The sequence below is a fragment of the Impatiens glandulifera genome, chromosome 9 (assembly GCF_907164915.1).
Source record: "Impatiens glandulifera chromosome 9, dImpGla2.1, whole genome shotgun sequence".
In the NCBI taxonomy this organism is placed as follows: domain Eukaryota; kingdom Viridiplantae; phylum Streptophyta; class Magnoliopsida; order Ericales; family Balsaminaceae; genus Impatiens; species Impatiens glandulifera.
Window position 1 is genome coordinate 18,749,764 of NC_061870.1, and position 19,464 is coordinate 18,769,227.

Genomic DNA, 19,464 nt, shown 5'->3' on the forward strand with positions numbered 1-19,464 from the left:
GCTAGAAGAAAGATGACTCTAGCAAATATTTTAGGCTTCATGATTTAAACATTTATGACTACTTATCTTGGTATACCTCTAAATGTGAAAGTTGCTCCAAACCTCTTGGGACCCGATTATCTTTAACATAGAGAGAAAATTACATATCTCAAAAAATAATATCATTTCAAAAGGGGACCGCTCGGTCCTCATCAATAATTCAATGATCTTTATTTCCTCTTTTATGATGTCTTTGTTTATTATTTCTAAGAGTACAACCATAAAGATTAAATAATTATGTGCAATTTTTTGTGCGTTCCTCTGAGTCCTCCTTTAGTCATTTGGTTAATTGAGTTAAAGTATAGATATTCGAGGATCAATGGGCTTGAGAATCAAAGATTTTGTTTCATTTAAAAAACACTCTTGTCAAAACGGGGTTGTATATTCTCTTTAGAGCCTACCTTAATATGGGTTGATAAGATCAAATATAAGTCTGGACAATTTTCATAGTAGTTGGTTCACAAATACTATGTTGCAACTCGCTGATTGTAGTATTTGGGGATGAATCTCTACTATGTAGAATTCTTTATGTGGCTAGTGCATGTTTTTGAAGGCGATGAGTCATCGATCATCGATCAGCTTCTGTGACGATATTTGTTGGAGTGTCAGAAGTTTTACCTTGTCATTTATGATCCTCATTTTGGTTGCGATCTGTAAAAATATTTTGATCAAGGACATGTTCGATGAACGTTCAAGTAATTTCACAAGTAGAATCAGATATAAGAGATAACTTAATGTTAGAAAGTCAATCTTACTTAAAAGGGTGTCATTTTTCTTTTCTTGTTTTTGAGAAAAGATTATTGTTTTTAGTGGGGTGCGAGATGGTGATTCCTTGTTAGTGTGATATCAACGCTGCGTTTATTCGTTTGTTATAATTTTTTTATTATGTTCTCATTGTTATTTCTCAAATAGTTAATCTCATTGTGTTTTGAATGTGTTTAGTGGAACTTTAGACACTCGTATCTTTGTATTATTTTTATCGTTAAGCTTAAACTGCGTTCATCTCTATCAACTCTATCATATTTGATGTTATTTTTTTAAAATAAGTCAAAATTAAATGTGCTCTAAAAGGTGTTGAAAAACTTAAATTAAGAAGTTTTATTTTTTGATGTTTGGTATTCTTATAATAATATTAATGGTTTTAAGGATGAGTGGGATAACCAAGAGGGTGGAGTTTGGCCTAGGGTTTTGAGGCCCAATTTGATTAGCCTCAATGTTAGGTACAAAAGGGGGAAGGAAGATATGTGTGATTATTTGTTTGATTATAAAACGCATGAAATCACATAATGATGAAGATGTCAATCAAATCGTATTATTATGGAAATGTCAACTAAATTACCACGAGATCAAATCATGGCGGAGATATAAAAAATATCACATGATCTTTAACCTAATTATGACTTCTAAAAGCCTATATATATAGTGTAAACGAGAAGAGTAGTGTGAGAATAAAACCTAGAACAAACATAGAGAGTTAGAGTTTATAATCCCTATTATAACTTTATTGAATCGAAATTGTTCATCCACTTATGTAATATTCTTGTGTCGTTATTTCATTGTTTCTTACTTTTATGTTATTGTTCCGCATTCTACTACAGTTGTTATTATTCCTCTTTCATTCTTAGGGTGATAGTATTCACCAAAAACTAGTATCAGAGCCAAGTTAGACAAAGGCGGTCGCAGTTCAATTTTTTGGTGAGTTTTTTCCTTCATTCGGCCAATTATTTTGAAGATTTGAGATGAGATCGACTTCTAGGGTATATATCGAGAAGTTAGATGGGGAAAAAGACTTTGGGTTGTGTAAGATGAAGATGAGGGCACACTTAGATAATATGGGAGTTGTTAAAGCACTTGTGGGGAGAATCACAATTACCGGCCTCGATGGACGTAGAGAAAAAAGAGGGAGGTGTTGGAAAGGACCTAAACACCTTGATTCATAGACTTAGTGATAAGGTGATGCGAGAGGTTGGTTGTTTCACGACGATAACATAGGTGTGGCTCCAGTTAGAGTCTTTGTATATGACTAAGACACTTTCGTCTCGTATATACATAAAGTAGAGATTCTTTAAATTTAGAATGGCTGAGGGGAATGACTTGCAGATGTATCTCGATAATTATGTCAAGATTCTCCTTGATTTGAAAAACATCGGGGAGGATAAAAGGATGAGGATAAGGCGTTGATGCTTTTGAATTCTTTACCAAAATCGTATGAGATGTTTGTAGACATACTCGAGCATGGGAGGGAGCAGTTTACACTCGATGATGTGATGAATGCGTTAAAATCGAAGGGACAAAGGAAGAAGAATAAAGAGAGTAATGTAAGTGGAGATGGACTCTTAGTTCGAGGGAGAATTGAGAGGAGAGACAATAAGAGCAAGAAAAAGAGGCGTTCAAAGTCTCTCGGGAAGATATCTACTAAAGTACTACAATTGTGGCAAGGAGGAACTTTAAGCGAAATTTCCATATTTGAGTAATGACGGAAGAAGAGAGGAGAAGTGACCGTTGTTCAAAAGGTCAAGAATGTGTACAAAAGTGCGGACGTTCTTGTTGTCTCCACAAATTAGTCCCACAAGCGTTAGATTATGGATTTTGGGTGTTCATTTCATATGAAACCTAACGAGAGTTAGTTCGAGATATATGAGAAGACTTTAGTGGGTGAGGTTTTGTTAGATAGCAACAAATCTTGCAGGGTGATGGGGATATGTTTAGTGTATTTGAAGACGAATGATGGAATCGAGAGGGTATTAATGGATGTATGACACGTCCCGGACCTTCAGAGGAATTTAATATCTCTCGGCTGATTAGACCAACTTGGTTTTGTATGAAAGGGTGAGAAGAAAGTATTGTGGGTCACAAAGTGGTCACTAGTGGTAATGAAAGGTGTGCGAGAGAAGAGTCTTTATGTTCTACAAGTCATCATCCTATTTGATGATATGGATGTAGTAGCGGAGCCTCGATATGTATCACCTACAAGTCTATGGCATAAGAGATGGCACGTGAGTGAGAGGATTTTGAATGAGTCTAGTAAGAGAGGCTTTTTTGGGAAGGAGAAACTTGATGTGACTCGAGAGACGTTCAGTTATGTTCACTCAGACTTGTGAAGGCCAACGAGAACTGCAACTCCAGGTGAAGGTCGTTACTTTATTACCTTTATTGATGATTGTTCAAGCAAGATTTGGGTATACAATTTAAAGCACAAGAATTAGACATTTGCTTAGTTCAAGGATTGGAAGAATTTGTCCTATGGTTTTGAGGCCCAATTTGGAAAGCCTCAATTTTAGGTATAAAAAGGGGAAGAAAGATATGTGCGATTATTTTTTGGATTAAAAAATGCATGAATCATATAATAGTGAAGATGTCAATCAAATTGTATTATTATAGAAATGTCAACTAAATCGCCACGTGATCATATCATGGTGGAGATGTCAATGATATCACATGATCTTTACCCTAATTATGAATTCTAAAATCCTATATATATACATTGTAAACGAGAAGAGTAGTGTAAGAATAAAACCTAGAACAAACAGAGAGAGTTAGAGTTTGTAATCCCTATTATAACTCTATTGAATCGATTCTATGAAAGCAAGATGTAGGACATTGTTGGTCCGAACATGGGTAAGATTTTGTGTCGTTATTTCATTCTTTCTTACTTTTACGCTATTGTTATGCATTCCACTACTATTTCTAGTATTCCGCTTTCATTCTTAGTGTGATAGTTTCACCATAAAGAGATATGGATTATTTTTGGCATTTGAAGAGGCAAGCATTTGAAGGGGAAATATTTTCCTATAAAAACTTGTAACAATCCATTTGATATGAATAAGAAGAAATAAAGTGAGTTAAAGAGAACATATCACTTCCAACTTTTATAGTTTTTCCCTCTTATTACCATCAAATTGGTATTAGAGTCGTTGAGTGTGAGGTGAGCGTGAGAAAACATGTCATCCTCAAAAGCGAATTGCATGGTATGCGCTGGCCGAGAGAAAAATAGGAGCGATCGAGAGATTTGTGAGTTGTGCGTGTTAAGTGTAAACACTTGAGAAAAATAACAGGTATAACTAATGAAATCCCACTATCCAAGTTGACCAAAGGTGCCAATTGGAAGGTGCAGATGAATACCCTTTTAGACTCCCAAGATAACTGGGATGTGGTCGAGACTATGTATGTGGAACTAGTGAACACATATGGGTATTCAAATGCCCAGTTGAAGGCATTAAAAGCCATTCGAGATAAAGACAATGCGACTTTGTATCGACTATATTGAGTTTTCGACGAATTTGTGTTTGAGAAGATAGCTAACACAAAATCTTCTAAAGTAGCATGGGGTACTTCGAAATTGCAAACAAAAGAGACGAATATGTGAAGCAAGTGTGGCTTCAAACCCTTAGGGGAGACCTGGAAAACATGAGGATGAATGAGTCTGAAATCATATTTGAGTTCATTACTCGAGTGGAGAGTGTGGTGAACAAGCTGAATAGGAATGATGAGAGACTTTCATCAAACCGAGTTGTTAAAAAGATTCTGAGCTGAAAATAGTTCAAGATAAATTTGAAAAGAGGTTGTTTGAAGAATGTGTGATTAGGAAGCAAGCAATGACTTTTTTCCCAAGTAGTTCTGAATACCGAGCAAAGGAGCAACTCAGACTGATCCATATCTATTTGTGTGGGCCGATAACTATAGAATTATTTAGTGGTAAGAGATACTTCATCTCTTTAATTGATGATTTCTCGAGGAAGAAGTGAGTTTATTTTCTGAAGGAGAAGTGAAAAGTGTTTGAAACCTTTAAAAATTCAAAGTGATAGTGGAGAAAGAAACAAACAAAGTCATCAAAGTAGTATGATCTGATAAAGGAGGTGAGTTTCTACTGAGTTCCACAAACATTGTGAGGAATATGGAATTAAGCATTTCTTGAATGCTCCATATTCTTCGTAGTAAAGCGGTGTAGCGGAACGAAAGAATCAAATTATTCTCGATATGGTTTGATCTATGTTGAAAAGAAAAATATGCCGAAAATATTTTGATAGAGGCGGTGCAATGCGTAGTCTATGTGCAAAATAAATGTCCATGTAAAAAGCTATGAGAGAATACGTCTCATGAGATTTGGAGTGGTATGAAGCCGAGTGTATTTAATCTGAAGGTATTCGGTAGCGTGGCCTATGGGCAAGTACCAAGTCAGCACATGATAAAATTATAAGATTGGAGAAAAAGTACATATTTATTGGGAATGATGAAAATTTTAAGGCATATAAATTGTTTGATCATGTTAAAAAGTGTAGTAAGCCGAGATATTCACATGGAGGAATCAAAGGCATAGAACTTGAGTAACTCGATTAAGGAATAAATAAGTTCGGAGGTTATTATGCCTCCGATATCAACAACCATCGAGCTTTCAGAAGATCAATATGAGCCTTAGAAGCCCATAATGAGAAGTCTACGGGATATATGACACTAAAAATGAAGTTCGCGTTATATGTCTCTTGTCTGACTTGAAAGATTTGAATTTTGAGAAAATTGTAGAAGACGCGAAATAAAGATAAACTATGGATGAAGAAATTGGGGCAATTGAACACAACAAAACCTAGGAGTTGACCGACATTCTTAAAGGAGCTCGACCCATTGAAGCACAATGGTGTACAAAAAAAGATGAATGTTGAGGGAGAGGTTGAGTGTGATAAGGCTCGAATTATGGTGAAGAGCTATTTGTTTAAGGGAAATATTTGTTGAAAAACTTAAATTAAAAACTTTATATTTTTATGTTTAGTATTCCTATAATAATATTAATAGTTTTAGGGTGAGTGGAATAACCAAGAGATATAGGTTATTTTGATATTTGAAGAGGAGAGGATTTAAAGAGACAACTATTTCCTATAAAGACTTGTAACAATCCTTTTGATATAACAAGAAGAAATATGGTGAGTTAAAGAAATCGAAACAAGGTCAACTTTTATAGTTTTGTATAGCAGTTGCACTTCAACTTGAGTTGGGCAATTGGGCTGTATTCTCGTGTAGGCACAATAACGACACAATCGGCTTGATTACGGCACACAGCGGTAGATCGGGAACAACCGCATAAACGTTTGATTTATATATAGAGAGAGAAAATCTATAAAAACAATTATATTTAATTTAAAATGTATTAAGATTTTCAGGTTTATGGTATAGTTTAAAATGTATTTAGTAAATATAATTTTTCCAAAATATATAATTTAAAATGAATTTAGCAGTTATATTAAATTATAAGAAGAAAAAACTTCAAAGAAATTTGAAAAAATATATATATCTTTCTTATTGTGGTAAAAGGCAGCGGGGTCTCACATGGCGGGGCAAAACCTCCATGATCATATTTTAAGGTGGCAAGATGGTTAGTATAAAAAGTTGTAAGAGCATCCTTATCCATGACCAACAAAATCTTAATTATTAATTAAAAAATATTATTATTATTTTTAAATTAAAAAAATAATAAATAATTTTTAAATATAATAATAATATTTATTCATAATAATTTAGTATTAATTATGGATAATTATAAACAAAGGAGGATAATTAGTAAAAATGGAGAAAATGATGATTTTTTTGTGCTCTGAAATATAGCAAGAGTGGTCTCTATTTATAGATCTCGAAAAATTATGAATTTATATATATTTTATTTATTTTTTAAAATTATAAATAATACTAAAATCGGGTTTTAAAGATAAGAGATAAAGAAAATTTGGGCAACCAATCAGATGCTCTGACAAATGACATCATTTTATTGGATGAGTTTGGTTGTGATTTTTGTCAAAATTTGACAAAAATCAAGACCCAATGACTTGATTGTGGTTCTGGTCATGGAATGACCAACCATTTGGTCATGATAAATTCACAAAATCAACTATAACCGGCATCATGACCCATTTTTGGGTCATGGATAAGAATGCTCTAAATGTTCACACATGAATAATTCATGTGGTGTCTTATGCGGTTTTAAGATATATACCACTTCTCTTAAGAACTCTTTTTAACCCACTAGTTATTCAATCAAATTGATAAAGAGAAAAATAAGAGGTCTAACATTTTGAAGTTCTTCTATATACTCTTATAACTTATAGACTTGTTAATTGTGTTCTACATTTTGATTTGTAAATTTCATAACATACATTTGACATTGATGTATCCATGCAGATATTTTACGCGAAACTTTTTTAATGGAACCGTGCCGGATTGGATTCTAAATTCCAATAATAAAGTGTAAGTCATCTTCCAAAATTATTATCATATTTTTATATTAGGGTTAAGAGTAATAGTGATAATGTTAATATTGTAGTTTATTGTGACACTTACAATTTTATAATGTATTGAAATACTCCATGGCATAAACCCTATTCTATCTTAATCTCTTCTCCAAATCTTTTTTTTTTCTTCTTTTGAGAAAAAACTGTCTAAATCTCTTCTAATGGCCAATATTTCCTATGCAGTGATCTGTCCTACAATAATTTTAGTTTTAATACCTCCTCCTTGGAATGTCAAGAAAATAACAAGTAAGAAACCTCACTTTTCTTGGCACTATTGGAACAAGTTGGCATAAAAAAATCTAATGAAGTCCTTTCTTTTCTCTTGATTCCTACAGAAACTTGTTTGCAAGCAATTCAGAAAATTTAACTTAGTAAGTTTGAATACATCAACTATATGTCAATCATAACATTGTTCTATTAAGGAATTAGAATCCATTAAAAACACTAAACAACTTATCATGACTTCGTTGTTATAGTGAAACTGCTTCATGCTTGAGAAACCCTGATTGTTCACCAGGTATGTTGGAATGCTCGAAAATCCATTTTTTCACTCTTATGAACCGCAATGATCTTCTGTACTTTCTTCCAGAGTTGGACTCTTTGTATATAAATTGCGGAGGTGATAAAGTAAAAGTTGGAAGCACCGTGTATGAAGGTGATACAGATTCAGCCGGGCCTGCAAATTTCTACCGAGGAAGAAACTGGGCCTTTAGTAGCACCGGACGTTTCCTTGATGATAAACGTCATACTAAGAGTTTTTTGGTTGAAAATACATCTACGCTGTCCCAAAATAGTTCTGAGTTGAGTATGAATGCACGAATCACTCCCATATCATTGACATATTATGGATTCTGTCTGAAGAATGGGAAGTATGATGTAAAGCTTCACTTTGCTGAAATTATATTTACCAATGACAAAACCTTTAGTAGCCTTGGAAGGCGAATATTTGATGTTTACATTCAAGGGAAGAATGTGCTTAAAGAGTTTAACATTGAGAAAGAAGCTGGTGGGGTTGGCATTGAAATTGTGAAAGATTTTCAAGCAGTTGTGACCAATAGGACTTTGGAAATTCGATTCCATTGGTCTGGGAAAGGAACTACCGCTATCCCTACAAGAGGAGTATATGGTCCTCTCATTTCAGCTATTTCTGTGCAACTCCATGGTATTTATTTTTAATAGATGTGATTTGAATCTCCTTTATAACATTTTTAACTATGAAAAATCTCATTCAATTATTTCTCTCAATGCAGGAAAAAGAGGAAACTTTGTTGCTGCTAGAATTTTTGTTGGTGCCATTGTTTTTTCTGTAGTGTTTGTAATAATCCTGGTTCTTGCCATTCTTTGGAGAAAAGGATGTATAGGACATAAAGTCAATATGTATCGAGGTACCTTCTTTCTAAAAATATCTTGTTTAATCGAGCTTACTTATAAATAAAATAAAACTCATTAAAATAACACAAGTGATAAGAGTGGTTCGAGATCAAAGGTCACAAGTTTATTTCATACTTAAATTTAAGTTGAAATGAAAGTCATAATTGTAGAAGTAATGCTAACTTTTTATTTTAAACAACGTAAATAAAATAAAAACATTTATACACATATTGAACTATATATATAATTTGTCTCAAAACAACCATATTGATGTGTCCCTTATGCTATGTGTTATTTTCTTCAAATGTTAATATTTTCCTTTTTTGATTTTTCTTTTCACTTTTGTGATCAACGTAAATGGTTGTATTTATTTTTGTTAAAAAGATTGACAAGGTAAATGTAAGATTTTGAAAGGTTCTATCATTTATCGTGAGAGTTTAGCCTAATGTTGGCCAAACTCCATTATGACTTGCTTTATTTGGAAGATCAACAAAATTGGAATTGGCTGAAATGTTTTTAAATATTTTTCCAGTATGATATGATTTGATATATTTTTTATCCTTAGAACATGTTTCAACATTTGACTTCCAATGTTAGTTTCTTCAATAAAATGATTTTTAATTTTTCTTCTTCATTCCACAGATCTAAAGGAGATGAAACTTCGGACTGGTTCATTCTCCTTGAGGCAAATTAAAGCTGCTACAAACAATTTTGATCCTGCTAACAAGATTGGAGAAGGTGGTTTTGGTCCTGTTTACAAGGTATAAATCAAATATTTTTATGCCATTCTAGTATGGAAGATCTCACTATTTATATTCTAATTTTCAGGGAGTGCTTTCGGACAGAACTACGATTGCGGTCAAGCAGCTCTCTTCCAAGTCGAAGCAAGGGAACCGAGAATTCGTTAACGAAATTGGAATGATCTCAGCTTTACAAAATCCATATCTTGTGAAGCTTTATGGATGTTGCATTGAAGGAAATCAACTATTACTTGTGTATGAGTACATGGAGAATAACAGTCTTGCTCGTGCATTATATGGTAAGTGAAAAGTGCAACATATATTTAAAAATACAATTATCTAACTGTTTTATGTATTTGTTGATCTTATAATATATGTGTAGGTCCTGAAGAATTCCAAATAAAGTTGGATTGGTTCACAAGGTATAAAATCTGCATTGGTATAGCTCGTGGTCTGGCTTATCTCCATGAAGAATCTAGGCTTAAGATAGTTCATCGAGACATTAAAACTACAAATGTGTTACTTGATAAGGATCTTAATCCAAAGATATCTGATTTTGGTCTAGCCAAACTTCATGAAGAAGACAACACTCATATAAGCACAAGAATTGCTGGAACTTAGTGAGTATATTATAGAGCCTTAACATAACCAGCCTAAAGTAATTTCTTGTACAACGTATTCTAATCCTTTTATACGATTCTGTCTAGTGGCTATATGGCTCCAGAATACGCAATGCATGGGTACCTAACTGACAAAGCCGATGTGTTTAGTTTTGGAGTTGTTGCTCTTGAAATTGCTTGTGGGAGAAGTAACACGATATATGGTCCGAAGGAGAATGGTATATGCCTTCTCGATTATGTAAGTCAAGAACACTCAATTTTTGTTCTTTCCATATATATAGAGATGCTTACCCAAAAAAACTAAGGATGTGAATAATGTTGGAGCAATTTTCAGGATTAAATGATAGTAGTAACATTAATTTCTTCTCATATCTCAATATATAGGCTCGTATCTTCAAAAAGAATGGGACTCTTATGAACCTTGTGGATAGGAGGCTAGGCCTAGAGTTCTACCAAGATGAGGCAATGGTGATGATCAATATAGCTTTGGTTTGCACTAATGTCACGGCTGCTGCAAGACCTGCAATGTCTTATGTCGTGAGCATGCTTGAGGACAGGATGGTTCCTGAGGACCAGGTATTGGTCTTGGACTCAAGACTCTCGACTCACGAGGCAAACAATAAACATAGGATGTCTCGAATGCAAGAAGATGTCGGAAACATAAAAACATCTCAAAGCTCAATGTTAGAGAAATGGACAGCTTCTTCAACATCGGCTGGAGATCTTTATCCGATGTCTGAAGTTTCTGAGTTACTTGGCAAAGAGGACAATTAAGGATGAAAGTAGTTGAGATTATTACGGAAACAGAAATACTGAAGTTCACATAACAACATCAAATGTGGCCACTTTATCATGTTTTGTGTTTGTTTATGAATATATATGATCATATTTGGGACTAAATTATATTAAAATAAAATAGAACTAAAACTAAAACTCATAACCATACTTTGTTGTTAGTTTTTAAACTCATGTCTTACTAAGTTTTGTTTCAAAAATATAATTTATATTCGGAAAAAATATTTGACAAAAACAATATTTAAAAGAATATATATTTAATGGTTTCCTTTTCAAATTCAAATCCAAATCAAAAATGTATTTTGTGATAGAATCAATCCAAAAAGATATTAGTTTAACTATATAAATTGAACAACTAGAATCATCATATTAATTTCTGAATAATCCTAACTTTCCTCAATGAATGACAATAACAAATATTGCATTGCACATACCTTTTCACATGTATCTTTCAATGGTGTTAAAAGATATTGAGCTTCAGACCTATATACAGTAGCAATCTACTATATCACCCACATCATGTGCTCCAAATAAAATATAAATGAAAAAATTGAAGAAGAAAAACATAATTCAATTATCCTTATATTTATGGAAGTAAATTTTATTATTAGATATATAGTTATTTATTTATAGATTTATGCATGTAGTTGTAATAATTAAATATTATTATAATATAATTAATGAAATAGATTGATCCATGTAATACATATGTTATGTTTAATACAGACAGACAGCCTTCCTCATTTCTCCAACTGATCCATTTAGCCTTGTTTCACTTTCCCACTTCTTGTTTCATTTTTAAGATACAGAACAAAAACACAGTTAGAAATAGAGATAAAGATGAATGTTTATTTAGAATTTTGATTGGGTAATAAACTGAGATAATTTATAAAAAAAAATTGTATCTATTTATAGTTAAATACATTGTATATATTATTATGTTGATAAAGTGAACTTTTATACTAAATTATTTTGTTATAAAAGAATATTTATTTGAAAATGATTAATAATGTTTTGTTGTTAAGGTGATTTGAAAAATATGATAGGATGATGATGTTGAAATAGTGAAACTGTATTTATTTCTCTTAAAATTAATTTGTACTAGCTTATTTGATAATGATTACATATGCTTTAGTGTTTATATCGGTTATGAGTCAGCGCGGGACATCTAAGTCTCGGTTGATGGTTATGAGTTAGTTTTAGACATTTAAGTCTTGGTTGATAGTTCTAAGTCAGTGCGGGACATTAAGTATCGGTTGATGGTTATGAGTAAGCGCGGAACATCTAAATCTCAGTTGATAATTATGAGGCGCATGACTTCTAAGTCTCGGTTGATGGTTATGAATCAGCGCGAGACATCTAAGTCTCGGTTGATGAATTATGAATTATCATAATAATGAAGGAATTGCACGTATAGAGATTCAAAAAAGAATCGACCTGATACAAGTCATAATTTATATGGGATTCCCAATATTATTATGTAGTCTTTATCGTTATCTATATATATAAAAGATATTATGATATGAGTTGAGTTTAATGATGAAATTAATTTGTTAATTTATATTGTAAAAAATAGTGTATTTTTCAATGGCGAGTTGAACTTATCCCAAATGATTATCATTTTAGATAAAGAACATGTGAAGTCATTAATACCACAATGAAGTAAAAAAGATATAGTAATCGGACGGTATAATTTATATAGATTTTGTTTTACGAATATAGATAGTAGTTGATAATAATAGATGTGTTATATTTGTTTTTGAAAAAAACAATTGTTGCTCTGATTATGTAACCTGTGGAGTTTGGAATTATATGAATAGAACCTTGCTTGTTATGGATTTATATTTAGTTTTAATAAATAGCATGTGGTAACTGCATGTGTCCTTTTAATTACTGGGTTTGGGTGCAGGATGGTAGTTACATAATATTATAAAAATAAATATATTACAATATTTTTACTAGTTTAATATGGTCCAATTGTTATTTGGGTTTTAATTTGGATAGTTTAAAATTGTGATAATTTGAGCATCAACCAAATTTAAAATGAAATAATATTTACAAAAGTTTTGGACGTATTATTTTTAAATTAAATAGTTTTTTGAGATTTACATATTCTAGTTTGTTAAGGTTAAAAAAGGCGGTCACAAACAAAGCGTAGGTCATCCTAAGGTGAGAATCGTAAGGTACCGAGACGATGTAGCTCATGTGGTGGTCAATGTCATAATAGGGCAATATGCAAATTAGTGATTCATGCACCATCTACTACAAGAGCTACAAGAGCATCATCTCAGCCTCCATCATCTCAACCTCCATCATCTCAGCAACCATCATCTCAGTAGTCATCATCTCTGGCTTGAACAAATGTTGGTTTTGTCCTAAGAATATTGTATCAAATATTGTTGGTTTTGTCTTAGAGATCTTGTTTGGTTTACAGAGATGTTGGTTTTGATTACAGATTGTTGGTGTTGACTAAAGATTGTTGGTTTTGAATATCTTTGACATTATAGATGTGCGAGCATTACACGAAGTGCGAGAATTGTGTAATGCTCGTATAATGATGTGCGAGCATTACATATGCTAGAATCATGTAATGCCCGTACATCATTATACGAGCATTACACGATTCTCGCCCTTCGTATATTGCTCGCACATCATTATTACCCGAGCATTAGATTTTTGCATGTTTTTGGATCAATGTCAGCTGGATTCTGTATTTTTGGGATTAAAATTTCAACTTCTTGAATTAAACCTACATTCTCATTTTTTGGTGAGTTTGTTTTTCGGCTTATGACAAGTGCAATGGAGTAACGAATGAATCAAACCTACATTCTCATTTTAGGCATTAAGAAATTTGAACATGTTTTATACAAAAAAAAATAACAATTCATTTACACATACAACTTGTTTTGGGCTATCACATATACAACAACTCAAAAGAACTCAAAAGACTTGTTTTACAACAACTCTAAATGACTATCACATACCACATACAATTCATGGCTCTAGAATTTGGTTGTACAACTTGACTCCCACTTTTGTCTAAAAAATTTCATGTTCTTTGTTACCACATCTTCTAAACCTAGTTTAGCAGACATGTACTCTATATACATTAATACAAACATATCAAAAAATAACCATTCATTTACACATACAACTTGTTTTGGGCTATCACATATACAACTCAAAAGAACTCAAAAGACCTGTTTTACAACAACTCTAAAAGACTATCACATACCACATACATCTCATGGCTCTAGAATTTGGTTGTACAACCTGACTGCCCACTTTTGTCTAAAAAAATTTCATGTTCTCTGTTACGACATCTTCTAAACCTAGTTTAGTATACATGTACTATATATACATTAATACAAACATATCACAATCCCCGCTCGTAGTTGTTTTTGTGACTTCTGGGTGGGGGATTCTACGAAATGTTAACATGTCTAAGGTAAAATTAGGATATCTGGCAATTTCCACCTCAGACATTGGAAATTTTACAAAGTACGGAATCATTAAACACATGGGTATCATGAATTCTGAAAAATCGTGGTCATTGTAAATTGTATGATCACAATCATACACATCAATTCTCCATTCTTTTAGTCGTGGAACACATAGTACCTAGTGCTTACTCTCGATGTTGAAGGGTATATAAACATCATCAACCTTGCTCCCTGTAAGTATAAATCTAGCCTCCAAACCCCAGTGGTACTCCATATAGACATAATCAAATTTAAAGTGTTTTGGATCAGTTAGAAATCGTTCATAGTCTGCTGCAAACATAGGAGTTAGAAAAACATCCGCGATTGTGAAATTTTTTGTGTAAGTCTTCGGGTAAGTGAGTGCTTTTTTTCTTAGTAGAAAATATGCGGCATTAATCTCCTGCACAATATGCGAGAATTGTACATAAACAAAGTGGAGAATTATACATAATAAAGGTGGAGAATTATACATAAATAAAGTGGAGAATTATTCATGAACAAGGTGGAGAATTATAAGTGAAGAATACCTCATCAGTGAGCCATCTACATGGCCGAAGCAGGTTTTCGAAGAAATCAAAGTATGCAGAGCCAGTATTTACATACACTGATTCAAAGGTTTCTTGTTCTTCATCAGTTTCAACAAGTGTTTCAACAATTCCTCGTTAATTTTCACCATTGGATTGACAGTGATTGGATCTTTGAGCTTCATATGTTTTCCTTCAGGGTCAGTGTAAGAAGAGTAGTTTCTTTGACCTCATACTTCTCTTATATTCGACACCCGTATTCTTGACTTCCACCACATCCTCGTCCACCTTCTTTTGCAAATTTACCTTATTCTCCACCTTCTGCTTCTGCACATTTTTCTTATTGTCATCGACAAACACATCATCTTCCTCCTCCTTGTCCACTTTTGGCTTCTGCACATTTACCTTCTTCTCCATCTTCGGCTTTTGCACATTCTTCTTCTTGTCCTCCACAAACACATCATCTTCTTCCTCCTTGTCCACCTTCTTCACATTGGGCTTATGCACATTTACCTTCTTCTCCACCTTCTGCTTCTGCACATTTTTCTTATTGTCATCGACAAACACATCATCTTCCTCCTCCTTGTCAATCACCACTCCATCCACCTTCTCAATCACAAAATCTACATTATCCACATTTTCATCCCCCTTCTCAACCAACACATTTTCATCCCCCTTCTCCACCTCCATATTCTGATCCTCAATTTGGCCCTGCACATTGGAAAACATTATACAAAAAATGATATTATAGAACATGCGAGAATTAGACATAAATAAAGTGGAGAAATATAAACATTCACCTTCTCAATCACCAAATCTTCACCATTCTTCTCAAGCAGATCATCCACCACCTTCCCCACCTCCATATTTTCATCCCCAACCTCAATCTAGTCCACATTGTTCATATCAACCACCTTCTCATCGACAATATGGCCCTGCACATTGGAAAACATTAAACAAAAATGATATTATGGAACATGCGAGAATTGGACATGAACAAGGTGGAGAAATACATACATCCACCTTCTCAATCACCAAATCTTCATCATTCCTCAAGAAGATCATCCACCACCTTCTCCACCTCCATATTTTCATCCCCAACCCCAATCTTGTCCACATTGTTCATATCAACCACCTTCTCATCGACAATCTGGCCCTGTACATTGAAAAACATTAAACAAAAAATAATATTATAGAACATGCGAGAATTATACATAAACAAAGTGGAGAAATACATACCTCCACCTTCTCCATCAACAAATCTTCCTCATTCTTCTCAAACAGATCATCCACCACCTTCTCCACCTCCATATTTTCATCCCCAACCCCAATATCGTCCATGTTGTCCATATTCACCACCTTCTCATCCTCAATCTGGCCCTGCACATTGAAAAAATTAAACAAAAAATAATATTATAGAACATGCGAGAATTATACATAAACAAAGTGGAGAAATATATACTTCCACCTTCTCCATCAGCAAATCTTCCTCGTTCTTCTCAAACAGATCATGCACCACCTTCTTTACCTCCATATTTTCACCCCAAACCCCAATCTCGTCCACGTTGTCCACATTCACCACATTTCTCATCCTCAATCTGACCCTGCACATTGGAAAATATTATACAAAAAATGACATTATTATAGAACATGCGAGAATTATAATATACCTCATCCTTGTAAACATCATAACTCTTCTCAAATAAATCCTCAATACACACATTCACCATCTCCAAATCGTGATCATTCACAATATCTTCAACCTTCTCATACTTCTCCTTCTTCTGCTTCTTCTTCATTATTCTCCTTCTCAATTTCTCCTTTAGTATGCCTGATATTCTCCAGCTCTCCTTCCTCTTTTTCTTCTTCTTCCTTCTCAATTCCCTCTTTAGTATGTCAATCTCTTCTTATAGTTGGCGTTGATTCTCTATAAGGAGCTTTATTTTAGTTTTTTGTTTATTTACCTCTTTCATCAATTGATCTAATCTACATCCATCATCATCTGCCATTGCTGGAGTCATTTGAGGGTCATCATCATCTGTCATTGTACCGGGGGAGCTCTCCACAGAATCAGAGGTGCTGGGGCCTGAAGGAGCTCTCGACATTTGTCTTGTCTTCCTCATGGCGGGTTAGGGCGGAGCTACATATTCAATCTCTTCATGTTTTCTCTTTCTGGAATCTAGTTCATATAATAAATCATACAAATTACCTCCCATATCTTCAAAATCCTCCCCACTATACAATATCTTCTCCTCTTCAGACACTTCCATCTTTTTAACAACCTTGCCTTGCAGAGCATCATGAATATCAGAGGCGGTGGTCTTCCTGCTGGATTTGTACTGTATTATACTTGGTTAGACAGGCTCATGCACTTGCAACATCCTCTTGGCAAGTTTGAGGACAAACATTTGCATCACCTCATAGGTCTACACTTGGAAGACTAGTGCGAACCCACATACGGTATAAGAAACATCCAACTTCTTGTCTTCCTTCTTCTTCCTCATGGCTTTCTTCTTCTCTAGATATATCGACCTAAAGTATTCCAGGTTCCTGTTCAAACCCTTGAGAGTTGCTCTAAAGGACAACTTTTCCCATGGAAATTGGAGGAAAGTGTCGATGTCCTCGACCATGTGGAAGAGTTTGATATTTATTATCCTCCTTCAGTCAAGGGACAACAGATAATGGAAAATAAAGAATACCAGGCCCAACTTCAATGTATCTTCTTTATTAGAGTAAGAGACAAATTTTGAGTAAAGGTCTGTTGTTTTAACAATCATATTACCTTTTAAATATTTTATCATCAAAGGTGGATATTCTTCAACTTCATTAAAGATGGTTTCCAACGCAGGGAATCTCCCAAATTTGAGGCATGTGACAAGGGCAAACTCCTTCATCCCAAATCACAACTCCTCTCCATTCACGAGAAACTCCATCTCCTTAGAATTTGAGCTGCTTTTCCTCAGGAGCATTTGATGGATTATAGTTCCTGAGAACCGTAGTGGCGGGGCTCCTTTGAATATAAATTGGAATTGGGTTTTCTCTAACCTTTCCATGAGATCCATTTTTGCAAACTTGGTCACAATGTTGGACAGATTGGATTTCCATGATATCAAACTAGTATACTCTGCAATTATGGTTGACGTCATCTAAAAAAAAGGAACAAGAAGTAAGTAAAAAATAAACAACATTGTATAAGCTAAGAAAAATCAGAATATAAATTATTGGTATTGTAAATTTCGAGAGTTGAAGTGACGGAGGGGTATTGTAAATTTTGAGAGTTGAAGTGACGAAGAGGTATTGTAAATTTTGAGAGTTGATGACAGAGGAGTATTGTAAATTTTGAGAGTTGATGACATGGTGGTATTGTAAATTTTGAGAGTTGATGACGGAGGGGTATTGTAAATTTCGAGAGTTGAAGACAAAACCAACATTATAACATACAAGTCAAAGAATATAAGGTCAATCATCTTAATCATCAAAGCATCAAGATTCATTCCAAAATTGACATCAATTTCATACACTCAAGAAAATCAAACACCTTCATCATAAATATATGTCACTCATCACATCATAGCATGCATTCATGTTCATCGTCTCATCAACATCATTGCATCATAGTAAGCAAATTCATTTCAATACATCTACTCATTTGAGTTTCACTAAGGCTCAAATCAATTCAATTCCAAAAGAAAACCAAGGATAATACAGTACAAATCCAACATTTTTCAAGATAACAATACATCATTGCATCATAGTAAGCAAATTCATCTCAATACATCTACTCATTAACTCCTAAGGCATTCTTCAAGATAACATTCAAAATATTGAAGGAGACTTAAGACATTCCTCAAAAGTTAAACATTATTCTAGGTTCTCCAAGTATATCTATGTCAAGAATCAAACCGAGCTAAGAATTATGGAAAACAAACTTACAAGACTTAGAAGATCAAACAAGATCTAAAGCTCCAAAATCCTTTATCCACTGCTCTTGTTGTTCGCAACAAACTTCCACTACTCCTGCTGCTTTAGGCCGGTGTTTATCAAACGTGGGCCTCTTTTCGAATTTGACCTATTATTAGGATGATTTGATCAATTTCATAAAACCAACTAAATAGGAAACCGACTAAATAAGAATATTACACATAAAATCAAACTCAAAACCTAAGTTGACTTGTATTGGAACGACGTCACAGACGAAAGGGCGTGCGGACGGTTGATGATGAAACGAGACGGACAAACGGACGGACGATCCTCGGTTAAAGCGATGCGGGTTGAGACGTTGGAGAGTGGAGAAATCGAATTTGAAACGTTTTTAAAATGAGGGTAAAATCGGAATTAGAATATATATACTTGGATGTGCGAGCATTACACGAAGTGCGAGAATCGTGTAATGCTCGTATGATGATGTGCGAGCATTACATATGTAAGAATCGTGTAATGCTCGCATGATGATGTGCAAGCATTACAAGATTCTTGCATATGTAATGATCACACATCAGCGATAAATTCGTTATCGGGGGCATGAGAGTCATTTCATAGGGCAAAAATGCCCATTTTGCAAACTTTATCAAACACGGGCCTTTTTTGGAATTATGCCTCTTATGAGGGCCATTTAATAA

General features: G+C 33.9%; 1 pseudogene; it reads left to right on the forward strand.

Moving 5' to 3' along the window:
• The first annotated feature begins 2,115 nt into the window (after positions 1-2,115).
• Positions 2,116-10,944, forward strand: LOC124915936 (annotated as a pseudogene).
• The last annotated feature ends 8,520 nt before the right edge of the window (positions 10,945-19,464 follow it).